We start from the raw sequence: 14,826 nt of genomic DNA, 5'->3' as shown, positions 1-14,826 counted from the left end.
AATGGAATACTGCTTAGAGAATCCAAAACATTTGATTGTGAGGGAGAAGCCAGACACAAAGGAGTCTGCGGTCTGACCCTACTGATATGAAATTCTTGAAAATGCAGTCTTCAGCAGGCTAGTGGCATACAGAAACCGGGGGTGGGAGTGGGTTGAACTGCAAAGGGGCTGAATGAAACTGGACTGTTGGAAGCATCCAGTGTCTTAATTGTGTTGCTGTTGATTATATTTGAAGTAATTCTACCTTTAAGCTTTATGTCTTTTATTGTATGGGCATTCATTTAACAATTAACAAGTTAGTAGTTCTTTTCTACACAGTCTTGTTTGCATAATTTGCATTTTTAAGTTAAAAAAAACCCCACATGGTTACAAATATTAAACTCTTGAATTTGTGTTCAGTAGGCTCCATTGTCACAGTGTAGCACTTAAAATTAGACAACAAATGGTTGAGATTAAGTTATGCTTGAGTTGCCAAAGATTTATTGGATCACAAAGAGCTATTTTGAACCTTTGAGTTTCAGTAAATTGTATAAAAAGCTGATATTAGACTAGGGATAAATGTTAGTACTATTTAGAATTTCAAAGGTTACATGAGAACATTGTGAGTAAGTAGGGAAATTCTTTGGTTATTTTAGGGTTAGTGTAATGTAGAATTAGAAGATTTCTATTAAGATGCTTTTACAACCATAGTGTTACAACACTTGACCTCAGAACACAATACTATGAACATGCTAAGAGACTGGATCTTGGAAAATTTATAGTAAATAGTGACCAGCCAGTGTAGGTTTGTTTGATATCAAAACACAAGGAAAAAGTGGTCAATACGTGACAACAACTCTTTAAGAAGAAAACACAGAAATTATGAGGACCAGGAAGATGGCTCAGCAGCAAAGAACATTGCTCTTGCGGAGGACTCAGATTTGGTTCCAAGCATCCACATGGCTGCTCGCAACATCCTGTAACAGTTCTAGGGATTCTGATGCCTTCTTTTGTCCTCTAACGGCACTGCATTCAAACATACACATACACATACTTGGGCATGCACAAAAATAAAGACAAATCTCTTAAATGTAAGTATGTTTATCATTTGAGGCCACGATGGTTGCAAATAATTCGATTTTGACACATTTCTGACAGAAAATTTTAAAAAAGACGCCAGCTAAGGATGTTCATGTATATCCCTTTCTTAGAAGTCCATTCATGTGACTCAAGCAAGTATTTTCCAACATTCTCTTGTCAAAAGCTATCTTTGAAAGCTTCATCCAAAGTAAGTCCAAAGACACCATAAACTTTAATCTTTAATGAACTGATCTGCTACAGCAAAATTATAACTGTAAATACAAAGGAAGGTAAGGCCCTTTCTATTCTACAAAGCCACAGTCCATTAGGCACAGCGTTATGAGCAGAGGTTAATCACTGCCTTGGCAAGCATTCACTCGGGAAGACACTCAGGCTGACAAGTCTATGCCTTACACGGCAATGAACCCCAGGCTCTGAGCACAGCGGGTTGACTTAGGGTGCCAAATCCTTCGGTTTTGTTTTTCCGACACTGAGGATTGATCTCAGGACCTTCCACATGCTAAGCAAGCACTCTAACACTGAGTCACAGCCTCAGCCAAGTTGTACATTTTTATAATGTCACTTCTACAGGGAAAGTTAGATGTAAATCACAAATGGACCCACAACAGACTAGAAGAGGATAATATTAAGTACCCAATACCGAAGAGATTTGAATGGCTCCCTGAACAGAACACTGTCTTTCCTTGAAACACAAAATCCAATACTCTCTGAACTCACAGGAAAACAAAACATCAACATTCTATCACTACAGCTGCAAACTGTACATTTTCCAGGGATGAAAAAGAATGATACCACAGAAAACCAGAATACTTCAGCATCCCAGGACTGCCCTGCACAAACGGAGCCACGTCCATTTGTGTTTAAGCTGTGCACCACTGGGAAGCCTTGTTTTCATGCCCATCTTGCTGAGCATGGCTCCTACTTCCTGTTGCCAGTAAGGCAGCACACTAAAGAATTACTCAATTCTTTGTAACATCTTAAAAAAAAAAGGAAAGAGAAATTTAAAAGTGCCCAACTTATTATTATTTTTTGCGCCATAGGTTTGTACTCAATACTATTTTGTAAATAAGATATTTTCTAATAATAAAAAATAAATTGAAAATTGGACATTTTGTTTATAACCAAAGTTTTTTGAAGAGTTGGGAGCAGTGGACAAGAAAAAAATAACAGCTTTTGATGAATCAGCTTAACTGTATTTTTTTTTTCTTTCTTTTTTCTTTTCTTTGGTTTCTTAGAGCAGTGTTTCTTTGTGTAGTCTTGGCTGTCCTGGAAATGGATTTATATTCAAATGAGGTTTAAGCAATAACTTGTTTTCATCTTTACAAAGATTTCACTTACATGGATTTCCATTGGCACAAAGAAAAATGAGTTAACTAACAGGTAAGGTCATCACAGAGATTATCAGGTTATCTGTATGGATTATTACATCCTATTCAGAAATAAATATGCAGCCATTGTTGGGCCCTAGTTTTGCACCTAGCAGCCGGCTTCTTTTGTCACAAGCACTAATCTCTGACCAAATTAGAGGTCAGTTCTTTATCCAGACCCACCTTGTGGACTGGCTTTCGGCGTGAGGTTTTGGCTCTTTGCCGGGGTCTGCTTCCTCCACTTACCCAGTCACTAAATGGGGCAGGTGCAATGGTGAGAAGGCTTTTTCATCACCCTGGGAACATGTTCTTTGTCCAGGGGCAGCCTTCGTATGCAGCATGACAATGGGAACTGCAAAATTGTTAAGAGAGTGTTAATACTTAATTGTCCACCAGGGGGAAACAGCCTGCTCCCTTCTATAACTTTCTTGGATCTCAAATTAATTATGACAAGAAGCCCCTTGGTCTCAGGAAGAGATTTTAAATAAACCTAAAAGAAAAGATTCATTTCACATGCCAGTGGGGACTTTAACAACATCATCCAAGGACAGAAACTCTCTCATCAAAGCATGTCCATATCTTTATGTTGTTTGAAACTAGTTATCTGAATGACTGAACCTGAGTGAATCCTTTTGTTTCATTTTAGAAGAGAACCGAAACCAGAAAAATGCATTCTCTGATCCAAATCCCAAGCTCTGGGATAGTCGGGGATGATCCAGACCATGCAAACAAAGTATCGTGGATGATAACACAGTGTCTTGTTAGAGCCTGAAAACAGCCTTCCTCGAGGCTACTTCCTCGGTGTTCTCCACACTCTCCAACCTCTCTGCATGTTTTCTAGAATAGGTTTTACTTGATCTCTCAGCACAAGTACCTTCTAGAAGCCTCCACGTTCAGCTGTCTTACCCAGGCCTCTCCTAGAAGTCCATAGAACAAGATGCAGCAGTAGATTCTTTCCTTCCACTACACTGAGCCCAGGGAGAGGATTCAGGTCATGAGGTTCGACAACAAACACCTTTGCCAGCTGAGCCATTTTTTTCTGGCCTCCCATAATACCATGTTTATTTATGAACCTTTAACTCTAGTTCATTATTTCTCTTCCAGAGATATTTTTTTTCACATTAAAAATTATCTTTAACATTTTGGAACTTCATAATGAAATAAATGCTTTTTAAGAAGATGGGCATTTTTATTCTACAATTACTTTTTTTTTTTAATTTGGAAATTTGTAGGACTGGATTCTGGGGAGTCCTCTTGAAACATGCATCCAGCCAATCTCACAAAAACATAGAAGCTTCTTCATGTGATAGCCATGGGCCATGTGTTCAGTCTTCATGCTTAACTAGCTGTATGCACACGTGGATATGAAAGTGTGTTTCTTGAGAAATAGGAACATTCAGGGATTTCTTCTGACCAGTAATGTGGAGAAGTTTGCAAGCCTCCAAGTTGGATGATTTTGTTCCACTGGAAATTAAGGCAATGCCACAGAAAAGACTCATCCTTAGAAAGTAAGTTCCACCTCAAATCACAACTGTGAAGAGTTATCAAAACTTTAAAGCCATAGATGCGTTGGAGAAAATGTCAAAGCCCAAAGAGTTTTATATTGTCACATATTTTTTTCCTCTTGATATTTATTTACCTTGATGCCTTTGTGTTGTTAAGCTGCTTTTATGAGCTCAGTCAAATCTCTACCACGTTTGATACAGCACTTGGTCACATGTTGGATAAGCTACAGAAAAGTCTATAGAATAAACTTAAACCTTGCTGTGTTTTTAAAATTCCTGAAAGGCACCTCTCTGTGAAGATCCTAGAAGCCATTCTACTAAAATTCTCTAGAAACACAGAAAATAATGACAAACAAGACTGCTGCCTTCATGTTGGCTTTTATTGTTCCTTTCCTTCAGACTGGCTAAGGGACATCTCCAAAGGAGGGATCAGTATAAGACGGTGGTGCTAGCCTGTTTTTTGCCCCTAGTCAATCATCATAGACTGACTGCTGTTGTGTGGTTATTTCTTCTGTATAGGAATATCCTCTTTTGGAAGCAGAAGGAGGCTCATTACTATTCAGGAAGCTTAAAGGTTCAGAAAGCTCATGAAGTGACAAGATAAATAAGGCCACTCTTCAGGGTTATGAAAACAGTAAGCATTGTGGGGGAGAGGAGATTCTTTAGTAGTTGTTGCTTACATGTAGGACAGAGAGCTTCAGGGCTGCTCTCTTTTCATGCTTTTTGTTGGTGGAGCTATCTTTGAGTCACCCATACTCCAGTAAGAAACCTCTCATCCATGCTCCTGTAAGTATCACCAGCAAGCATATTGGTTCACTGAGAGGAACTTGGGTGAAATAACTTCTTGGTTTGTTGATGGTGCCTATCTGAGGTGAACAGACTGTTCTTTACTGCCCAGGGAAACTCACAAAACTATTCTTTGCACTAATTTACTTATTCCATTTGCTCTTGGCATTATTTTCTTCTGAACTCAAAACAAAAACTTAAGGGTTTCTCTTAGTGAGCAACTATTAACCAAAATATTGTACCTGACTATTAATAATATTCCATTTGATACTTTTCATAGATAGAAGCTAGAAGTTATGAAAATAAGAGAAACTATGTTAGCTTTTTCACAGTGTCACAAAATACCTGACACAAATTATTTAAAAGAAAGAAAGGTTTGTTTTGGCTAAAATTTTGAACCATGGTCAGTTGGCTATGTTGTTTTAGGGTCTATGGTGAGGCGACTCGTGATGGTTGGACAAATTGCTCACCTTACTGTTGATTTATGATATATAAACATATTTTTGTTTTAATCTCAGGTGTGAGGTGTGGGATTGATTAAGATTGTCCAGAGCAGTAAACTATTTGCCTTGTGCTGGCTCTGAGAGGAGCTCTTTGCCAGCTGCAGATAGTTTAATGTGAGGACTCTGGAGAGGGAATAAATGCTGGAGCCCAGAGAGGAAAGGGGCTCAAGGAAGAAGGTGGCTGCTGGTGCTTCCCCTGCTGTTCTGGGAAGGAAAAAAAATAAAACCAGGATTCTAATATTTTCCTCAGTGTTCACCCAATAATCTAACTTTTTCCATTAAGCCCCATCTCTTCAAAGCTCAATTATCTCCTAATGCCACTGTCCATTGGATACATGTCTTCATGTTAGTATTTGGGAAGCATTCAAGATCCAAACCAGAACAGAGCAAAAAACTATTAAGGGTTTCAGGCAGTCTGGAAGCTAAGATTGGTTATTTTATGAAACTTTCCAGTTTCCTCACATCTTGTTTTCCCATAAGGCTGTTGGGGTGCTGCAAGTGAAGAGAGCTTCCTACCCACTTCAAGAGTAATGGGAACCAGAGAATCTGCCGCTGAAGGTATGGATAAAGATAGAAATTCCCCACATGGGATGAGATTGATAGTCTTCCAGAATTTGCCCGAAGAAAACAGTGCCACTCAAAGGAAAGCCATGTTTGAGGAACACCAAGAAGAGACAAACAGCTTCACCCTAACTGTAGGCTGGGTAAATACGAATCCATCTAAATATTTGAGCCGATTAAACCAGTCGGAAAATGAGAACTGCTTGTATTTAACAGTTTTTATTTACTTTATTATTTTATGTGTATTCAGACATCCCTGACTGTATGTAGGTGCACCATCTGTATGCCGCATCCAAAGAGGTCAGAAAAGGGTATCCGATCCCCTGAAACTGGAATTACAAGCACTTGGATACGCATTATTTTAAGTATAGAAAAGTAACTTCTCATAAAATTCTTAAATGATTCAAATATACAGAAGTTCAATAAGGTTATACAGAAAAAAATCGGTATTGATATTAGTTTTGGGGTTAACATTACTGTTGGCAATTTGTTATATGGTAACTTTACGGCTTTTTGCTCAGGCTCAGACAGGGGACTTCAGACTTGTCATCTGAACATTTCCTGGCTCTTAAAGCCTCCCTATTCCATAATATCATCATATCTTTGTAGAAACTTAATTGATCTTTTCTCATTTTTATCTCTTTCTTTTGACAGTTAATGTCTATAAAGTACTTTACTTTCTTTGTGCTAGATATTATAACCAAAAATGTGACACGCATTACCTAAATTAATATTACTCTTCTGTTAATGTAGCTTTTGTGCTTATCCTCTGCTTAAGCATGAAAAAGCAGAATTAAGAATGTACATGCAGAGAGCTGTAGATATAGCTCAGCAGATAAGAGCTCTGGCTGCTCTTCAGGGGACCCAGGTTCTACTCGCAGCACCCACACGGCAGCTCAAACCACCCAAAACTCCAGAGCAGATCCAGGACTTCTGATGCCCTCTTCTGGCCTCTGCACAATAGGTACACACATGGAGCACAAAAATGAATGCAGGAAAAATGCCCGTAGACATAAAATTTAAAAATAAAATATAAAAGAATTGCCATGAGGACGGTGGGACCTGAGTGACCAGTGGAATTTCTTCGAATACTAACAATACTATTCTTCTAGGTCATTGCTACCACACACCCGGGGGTGGTGGTCTCTGCCAGGATGTTCTCTCAGTCTCCCTCCAGGCATAGCTGAATCTACTTTCCAACTATGGAAGATTCCCAGGGAATGATTATGCGAACAGAGACCAGTTCTCAGAGTCTTTGCTGAAAGCAATTTATTTTCCTTCTCCTAATACCATACTGCCTCCTCCTCATCTTGCCCTCATTACCTGAAAGGAAATGGGAAATGTAGCAGAAAAGTGGCCTGTCTTCTTCTTCTGGAGAATCAAAAAGAAAACAAAACCCCCAACTTCTTAAGTAAAAAGTCGCTTTGCTGTAGAGAAGAGACCATCGAGGCCATCAACTTTTGGTTTGTTTCTATAGTGCCTGGGATCACTCTGGACTTTGCCTATGCTACACAAGGAAATGCGTTATTAACTGCTCATTGCACCTGAGCACAGAATGCTAATGCCTGTGGTCTGAGAGTCTAACAGCTGCTTTTTCAGAAAACAGTCAATTTATCAGTAAACATAAAGTTACATTTTAAAGATTTGTTTACTTTAAAAATTACATATATGTATGTGTGCCTGTGTGTATGTTTGTGCACCACATGCATGCAGTACTTGGCACAGTGGAGACCAGAGGGGGTCAGAGCCCCCAGAACTAGAGTTACTGACAGTTGAGGATCCCCATGTGGGTTCTGGGACTTGAACTCACATCCCCTGAAGAGAACACAGTATTCTTAACCACTGAGCCATCTCTCCAGTTACGATACTTTATAATTTTAATTTTCTTTCATTTATTTTTATCCCAGTTAGAATACTAAATCAAGGACATTAAAACACATGTCTATTTTATTTTTGCCTTTACTCCCTTAGTAATGAACACAGTGTCTGAAAGACATATTTGTTAAGTGGATGAATTAACAAGCAATATAATCATTAGCATGGGCTATTTGTTCAGAAATACATCATGCATCATGCGAAAAGCTTCTCTAACTACATAAAGACTTATTATTGGTCGATTGCACATTTGGGAAAACATGAAGTTCAAAGCGATATGGTCCAGGCCACAGATCTGAGGTGCTCTGGCTCATCACAACAGAAATTAGAAGTTGGAGAAATGATTATGACTTAAGTAGTCAGTGGTCTCAATTTTGTTGCAGGGGGTTTTGCCAAGGGTTAGATGGTAATTGAAGACTGAAACTGAGTGTTTAAGGTACAGCCCTTCTTTGCTTTTGACTGAAAGAAGCCTGTGCAATCCAGACTGTATGTACAAAATAAATAAAGAAGTCATTAGAGACCAAAATTAATTTTTGAAACTTAAAAACGTATGTGTATGGTGTGTGTGTATGTGTGTGTGATTGCACTATGTGCATACAGTTTGAGCAAGGGCCAGAAGAGGTTGTCAGATCCCCGAGAACTGGAGTTACTGGCAGTTGTGAACAGCCATGTAAGGTCTGGGAACCAAAGCCCAGTCCTCTGAACAATCTCTCCAGACTGCAAAAAATTAAACAAATTAACACACAATGGAATATTACTCAGCTTTTAAAAACAAGGAAATCATGAAATTTGCAGGCAAATGGATAGAACTAAAAAAGATCATCCTGAGTGATATAACCCAGACCCAGAAAGACACACATGATGGGAATCTAGCCTTCTAAGAGGCTCCACCTACCAGCAGATTGAAGCAGATGCTGAGACTCACAGCCAAACACTGGGCAGAGCACAAGGAGTCTTGTGAAAAGACTAGGGGGAAGACTAGCAGGACCCGGAAGGGGCAGGAGCTCCACAAGACCAACAGAACCAACTAACCTGGGTCCAGCGGGGCTCATGGGGACTGATACACCAAACAAGGACCATGCTTAGACTCAAACTAGGCCCCCCACATACATAGCCAGTAGGTAGCTTCACTATCATATGGGTCCTCTATAAAGGGGAGAGGTGTCTGTCTCTGATATGGGCTTTGTTACCTGCTTTTCAGTCACTTCCCCCTGGTGGAGCTGTCTTGTCAGGCTACAAGGAATGAAGACGTGCTCAGTCCCGATGGTACTTGGTGTGCTGGCGTGGGTTGTTGGGGGAAGGGCTTCCCTTACCTGTGGAGTAGGAGGGTGGAGAGGGTAAGAGGGAAGGAGGGTGGGCCTGGCACCAGGAGGAGAAGAGGGAGGGCCTAAAATGTAAAGCAAATAAATGAAAAGAAAAAAAAAAACTGTGCACACACAAAATTACAGTATATCATAAATATATTACATCAAACTAAATTTGTTGATAGTAAAAACTAAGAAATATAATATATATACATATTTATATGGAAATACACACACACACATACACACACACACACACACACACACACACACACACACACGCATGCACGCAGTACCTAGTACTGAGGAGACCAGAAGGGATCAGACCCCTCAGAACTAGAACTGGAGTTCTAGACAGTTGCGAGTCGCCATGTGGGTTCTGGAAGTTGAACCCAGGTCCTCTGCAGAGCAGCCAGTGCTCTTAAACACTGAGCCATCTCTCCAGTCACCATGCTACACAATTTCAATTAATTTTTTTCATTTATTTTTATCCCAGTTAGATTACTAAATTAAGGACATCAAGACACACACACATATGTATTAAAACAAATACATGTGTATATATATTTGTATATATATGCATATTTTATACATTTCTTACACCGTATGAAACACCACACCATCTTGGGGAGACCACCCTATGTTGTCTAAAGACAGATTTTACAAACACTAAGATGCTCATGAAAATTTCAGTCTTCTGTAGCTCAAAGTAAATTACCAGAGCTGAGGAATTCAAAAGAGAGGGCGGAAATCACAGGCTTTTGAATTGGGTGACTAGGGTAAGAGCCTGTTTCTCCCAGCTCTGTGACCCGAGTTGTTTGCAGATAAAACCAACTTCGCCAGGCTGATGGGAGGTTTAGCAGAATATGCTAAGGCTTTTGCGTGGAGCATAATATAAAGTAGGTGTTTCATAGATAGTCATTATGGTTTCTCTTGGGGGAAAAGAAGAAACTAACAATGAAAGCAGTTTGGGAAAATCCAGGCCTTGGAGGAAATGGGTAAAATGACAAAATATATAAACTATTTCGTAGAAAATGTTTTCTAAACAATTCATAGAGTCTGCCCAAAACAGCAAATTTGTATTTCACATAAGTATTAACTGAACTGTTCAAAGAGGATCATGTTATCTGCATGATTGAATTTGTGCATTGCTTGGTGGCTTTTATCTGGAAGGCATCATGATTTAAAATCTAAGGAGTAAAGAGCATCCTGGATGGTGACATTTAAAACAGGACTTTGGTCTTTTGATAGGCTATGGTCTGATGTTTCTCACAGCCCTTTTTATCAAAGTTTGAGGGAGTATTATTCAGAGCCCACTCAATGTAACACCAATTTAGAGGTGAAGCTGAAGTCAAAATGTCTTCCATGGGATAGCAGTGCAAGGCTCCTGGGAAAGATCCCACGCACAGCATCCTTTTGCCATGGGAAGCATGCTTAGGCACAGCTGCAAGACACTGACAGGTGGAAAGTCCAAGACTCACAGGAAAGTCTGGGTGACAGGTACGTCAGAAAGTATGAAAACAACTTTGTGATTGTGTTCTGAAATTTCTGGTGATGGCCAGAAATCTGTAGTTATCAAAGGCTTATAACTATTTACCTTTAAAAAAAGTTTTAAGACCTATTTTTCTCTTACACCCATGAATGCTTTGCCTGTATGTACATTTGTGAGCCACTTGGGTGTCCTGCCTTCAGAGGTCAGAAAAGGGTCTTGGAGGCCCTGGAACAGGAGTTATAGATAGTTTTGAACCATATGGGTGCTGGGAAAAAAACCCAGGTCCTCTCCATGAACAGCCAGTTCTCTTGACTGCAGAGCCATCTGCCTAGCTCCATCACTTGTACTTCTTCTAGATCTCTCCATAGTTCCGATGGATAGAAGAAGTTAACACAGGCCATCTAGGCTCTGAACTGAGAGCAAATGGAATGTGGAGCAACTGTGGAGAGCAGAAAGCTCAGAAAAGTGAGGCTACGAGAGGCACATCCCGACAGAGAGGCAACACTGCTCAGCACTGGCCTGTTTCAAGGAGCAGATTTCCTGTGGAAAGTCTGTGCGCTTTACCACCAAGTCTTACTGCTCATACATAACCATCTGGTAGCCCTGTTGTGAGACAAACAGAGGTATTACGCCACTGCTGTGAACAACTTTGCCACTGGGGTTTTATGTCACATAGTGGTGGGAGCTGGTACTCAGGCTCCTTATGGTTGTGATTGTCGTGTAGGACGCTACAGGTACTTCCAGTCTGTGGAAAAGCAGTCAGGACTAGAACATCTTAACAAGATGAGAATAGACCTGGGCACGTCCATAATTCCTCACCCATGTTTCACGATTTGTGTGAAACAGTGCACATAGAGAGGGTTGAGGATACACATATTTCTAGATCCCCTCCTCCAATTAGTTTTCTTTTAATTTTATTGATGTGTATGAGTGTTAGTGTTTTGTTGTGTGTGTACCACCTACGTGCAGCATCCCTGAAGGCCAGAAGAGGGTGCCAAATCCCCTGGAACTGGAGTTACATGTGATTGTGAGCCACCATGTGGGAGCTGGAAACTGAACCCAGGTCCTCTGCCAGAGCAATCAGTGCTTTTAACTGCTAAGCTACTCCACTCCCCTCCAGTCTACTCTGAGTTTTAAGAAAACTTTAAGACTCTGAGAATTAGTCTGAAACATGGGATAGCCCCTTGGTTTGAACAACTCTTTCACAATGGAGAAGATGATGGTCTGGATTCAGACTGAATTCAAATCCTACTTCAGCTGATTATTACTGTGCTCAGGCAGTGTAAAATTTGCACACCCCCATCTTTTCATCAGCATAGTGTTACACACATACATTGTATTGATCAGAAAATCCAGCAATCACGTTACTAATTCAGTAAAAATGGACTGAGGATTTATAACGTGTCAAGGATGCTTTTAGGCCATGAACATAGGACAACTAGTAAAAAGGAGTCATATTCCACTAAAATGAGATTAAATGTTTAAGTACCTACATAGTTCAAAAGCATATGTATATATGTATATGACATAGGAATCAAGACAAAGTTAGGGCCAAGAGACAGGATGAAAAGCCAGAGCTAAATTGTACACAGGCAAGGAGAAGTATATTAGCTACTTATTACTAGATAAACAATTATTCCCGAACTACCAGTTTAAATGACATACGACATTCATTCATCATTTCAGAGTGCCTGTGGTTGAGAATGTGAGTTTGACATAGCCTTGAATTCTTCTCACAGGGCTGCAATCAAGGAGTTGAAAGGACTACGGTCTCATTTGAAAGCTCACCCAAGGAGAGAGCCACTTCCAAGCTTCCTTGTGTGGCTTTAGCTAGAAATAGTTTCTCCTTGGGACCCAATATATAGTGGGAGCCTCAGGACATGCTACCTGATGGCCAGGGGCTGCCTGTTCCTTGTCTGTTGGGAGCTTGTCTTACCAGCAAGAATTAGCTGGAAGGTGGAAGTAACAATCTTGAAACTTGAATCACGAAAATGCCCCTCTATCCTCACAAACCAGTGTTATTCTCTTCCTTTTGCTAGAAGCAAGTTAGACCATTGGAGGGGGCTACACTGGTGAACAATTCCAGGTAGTTGGACTTTAAAAATAATTCTGTAGATTTCATGCCACAGAATCTTTTCTCATGGAGGGATGGGGATGGGGGAGCCTGGGATCCTGCAGCAGGAGGACAGGGGTGGCAGTAAAGAACTTTGGATTTCATTCTGAATGAGATGAGAGGTCATGAGAAGACTTTGGGAAATAAAGTCAGGGAAATGAATAACCCCTAAAGCGGCTCTGGCTTCTGTGGTTGTGGGGATAAGGAAACAAAATAAAACAACAACAAAACACAGACCTGGAAATAGCAGAAGAGAGGAGAGGCAACAGCCCGGGTGAGTAATGAGGGCTGCTTACAGGAGGATGACAGTAGTAACTGGGAAAATGAAATTCATTCATTCAGTGTCAGGCATCACATTATTATTGCTGTTTTCACTTAGTTATAGGAATTTCAACTCATTGCACACATTGGGATTGCCTATGGAACTTTTTCTGCCCATAGGGGGTGACAGCTTAATACATGCTGAAGATTGAGTGTTGAGACAAGAATCTGCTTTTTAAAGATTTAAAAAAATATTTTAAAAGTTTTTATTTCAGAATTGCTATTGTGTACAGACATCATGAATAAAAAATAACACTTATACTGGATATTTTCCATGACATAAAAGCCAGAAATAAATTTAACGGCAATTAGGAGAACTGAAATTGTCCCACCGACACCTGAGAATGGCTCCTCCTTAAATGTCCTTGATCACCTCCTTCAGTTCCTCCTTTGTGAACACATGGGAATTCTGACCAGCCTGCACCGCGGCTAGCTCTGTGTTAGTTGCTCTCAGCTTCTCCTCCATGACCTGCTTGAGGATGACGAGTAGAGACTTGATGACTTCTTTCAGTGTTGTAGACTTGTGGTAAACTTCTTGCAAGGAGCACTGGGTACCCTCTGAAGCAGAGCCAGTTACTCCAGCATCACACAGAACAAAGGTCCCAGCTGGGTCCATGTGAAACACCTGGGGTCCTTTCTCAACAACAATGCTACTCCAATGGGACCAGATGTGGCACCTGAATCTGCATCTTCTCTAAACCGAAAAGCCAGATTGGACACGGCCTGGGCCACACTCACCACTGTCTCACTATAGGTGAACCAGTAGTTCTGTATCTCTACTCTGGATTTACCAATTAAAATTTTAGCATCAACAATTAGCTCACTCCTGGTACAACCTACAGGAGCATCAATCTCTACAATTTTCTCAAGGTTGCTAGGCTCCATTACTGGGGAGGTAATTCTCTTCTCCACAGCTAGACATAGACCCTCTGATGTCTAGATGCCAATGGCTGTAGAACCAAGCTTGATAGCCTCAATGGCATATTCCACTTGAAATAATAATCTTTCAGGAGAAAAATTATTCATACCCCTGTCGTACTCAAATAGAATGAGGAACATGGCAAGGACAGAAAGAGGTGGCAGTAGCTACGAGGGCTTTCCAAGAGCTACATGACTTCAAGGAGCACCCTGATCGACCACACCACCACAGCACCAAGGACCCTGATCCTGTCCTAAAGTTTTACTTAATTATTTTGCTGTTGGATGTTCCCGGCTACAGGCTGAGGAGTCATATTTTTGTCATGTTATTTTTCACAGAGCAGGAAGCAGAGGCGATGTGAAGAAAACCCTACCTCCCAAGGAATTACACAGTTCCTCCTATAGTGCAATCTGACACGCCCATAATGACTTGAGTAGTTCCACTATAGAGTATACAAACATTTTTCTTCAACCTCTGCCTCATTTTAAAAAGCAGAGTGGTAAGGAGAGGCTTCTTTCTTCCTTCCTTTCTTTCTTTCTTTCTTTCTTTCTTTCTTTCTTTCTTTCTTTCTTTCTTTCTCTTTCTTCCTTCCTTTCTTTCTTTCTTTCTTTCTCTTTTTCTTTCTTTCTTTCTTTCTTTCTTTCTCTCTCTCTCTCTTTCTTTCTTTCTTTTTCTTCCTTCCTTCCTTCCTTCCTTCCTTCCTTCCTTCCTTCCTTCCTTTCTTTCTTTCTCTCTCTCTCTCTCTCTCTCTCTCTTTCTTTCTTTCTTTCTTTCTTTCTTTCTTTCTTTTTTTTTTGAGAGGCTTCTTTCTTAATTTTTCCAGCTCATTCCATTGATCTGCAAATGTGTCTGTTTTAATCAACCTTCAGGGGTGTCTTAAAAGAGAATGTGCTGCACAAACTAGCAATGCAGGTACTACAAATTAGAATTATGTTCCTTTCAAGTAATGTTGACAATGGCAGCAGATCATATTTGACACGTTTTAATGACATAAAAGTTT

The 14,826-nt window shown here is 40.3% G+C and overlaps 1 pseudogene; it reads right to left on the bottom strand.

The window, feature by feature from the left end:
• Window positions 1-13,175: 13,175 nt before the first annotated feature.
• LOC110559357 (proteasome subunit alpha type-5-like) lies at window positions 13,176-13,966 on the bottom strand (annotated as a pseudogene).
• Between the last annotated feature and the right edge of the window lie 860 nt (window positions 13,967-14,826).

Source organism: Meriones unguiculatus, chromosome 2, assembly GCF_030254825.1.
Source record: "Meriones unguiculatus strain TT.TT164.6M chromosome 2, Bangor_MerUng_6.1, whole genome shotgun sequence".
Taxonomy (NCBI): domain Eukaryota; kingdom Metazoa; phylum Chordata; class Mammalia; order Rodentia; family Muridae; genus Meriones; species Meriones unguiculatus.
Note: the sequence above shows the minus strand (reverse complement) of the source record. Positions and strands in the feature narration are given on the sequence as shown.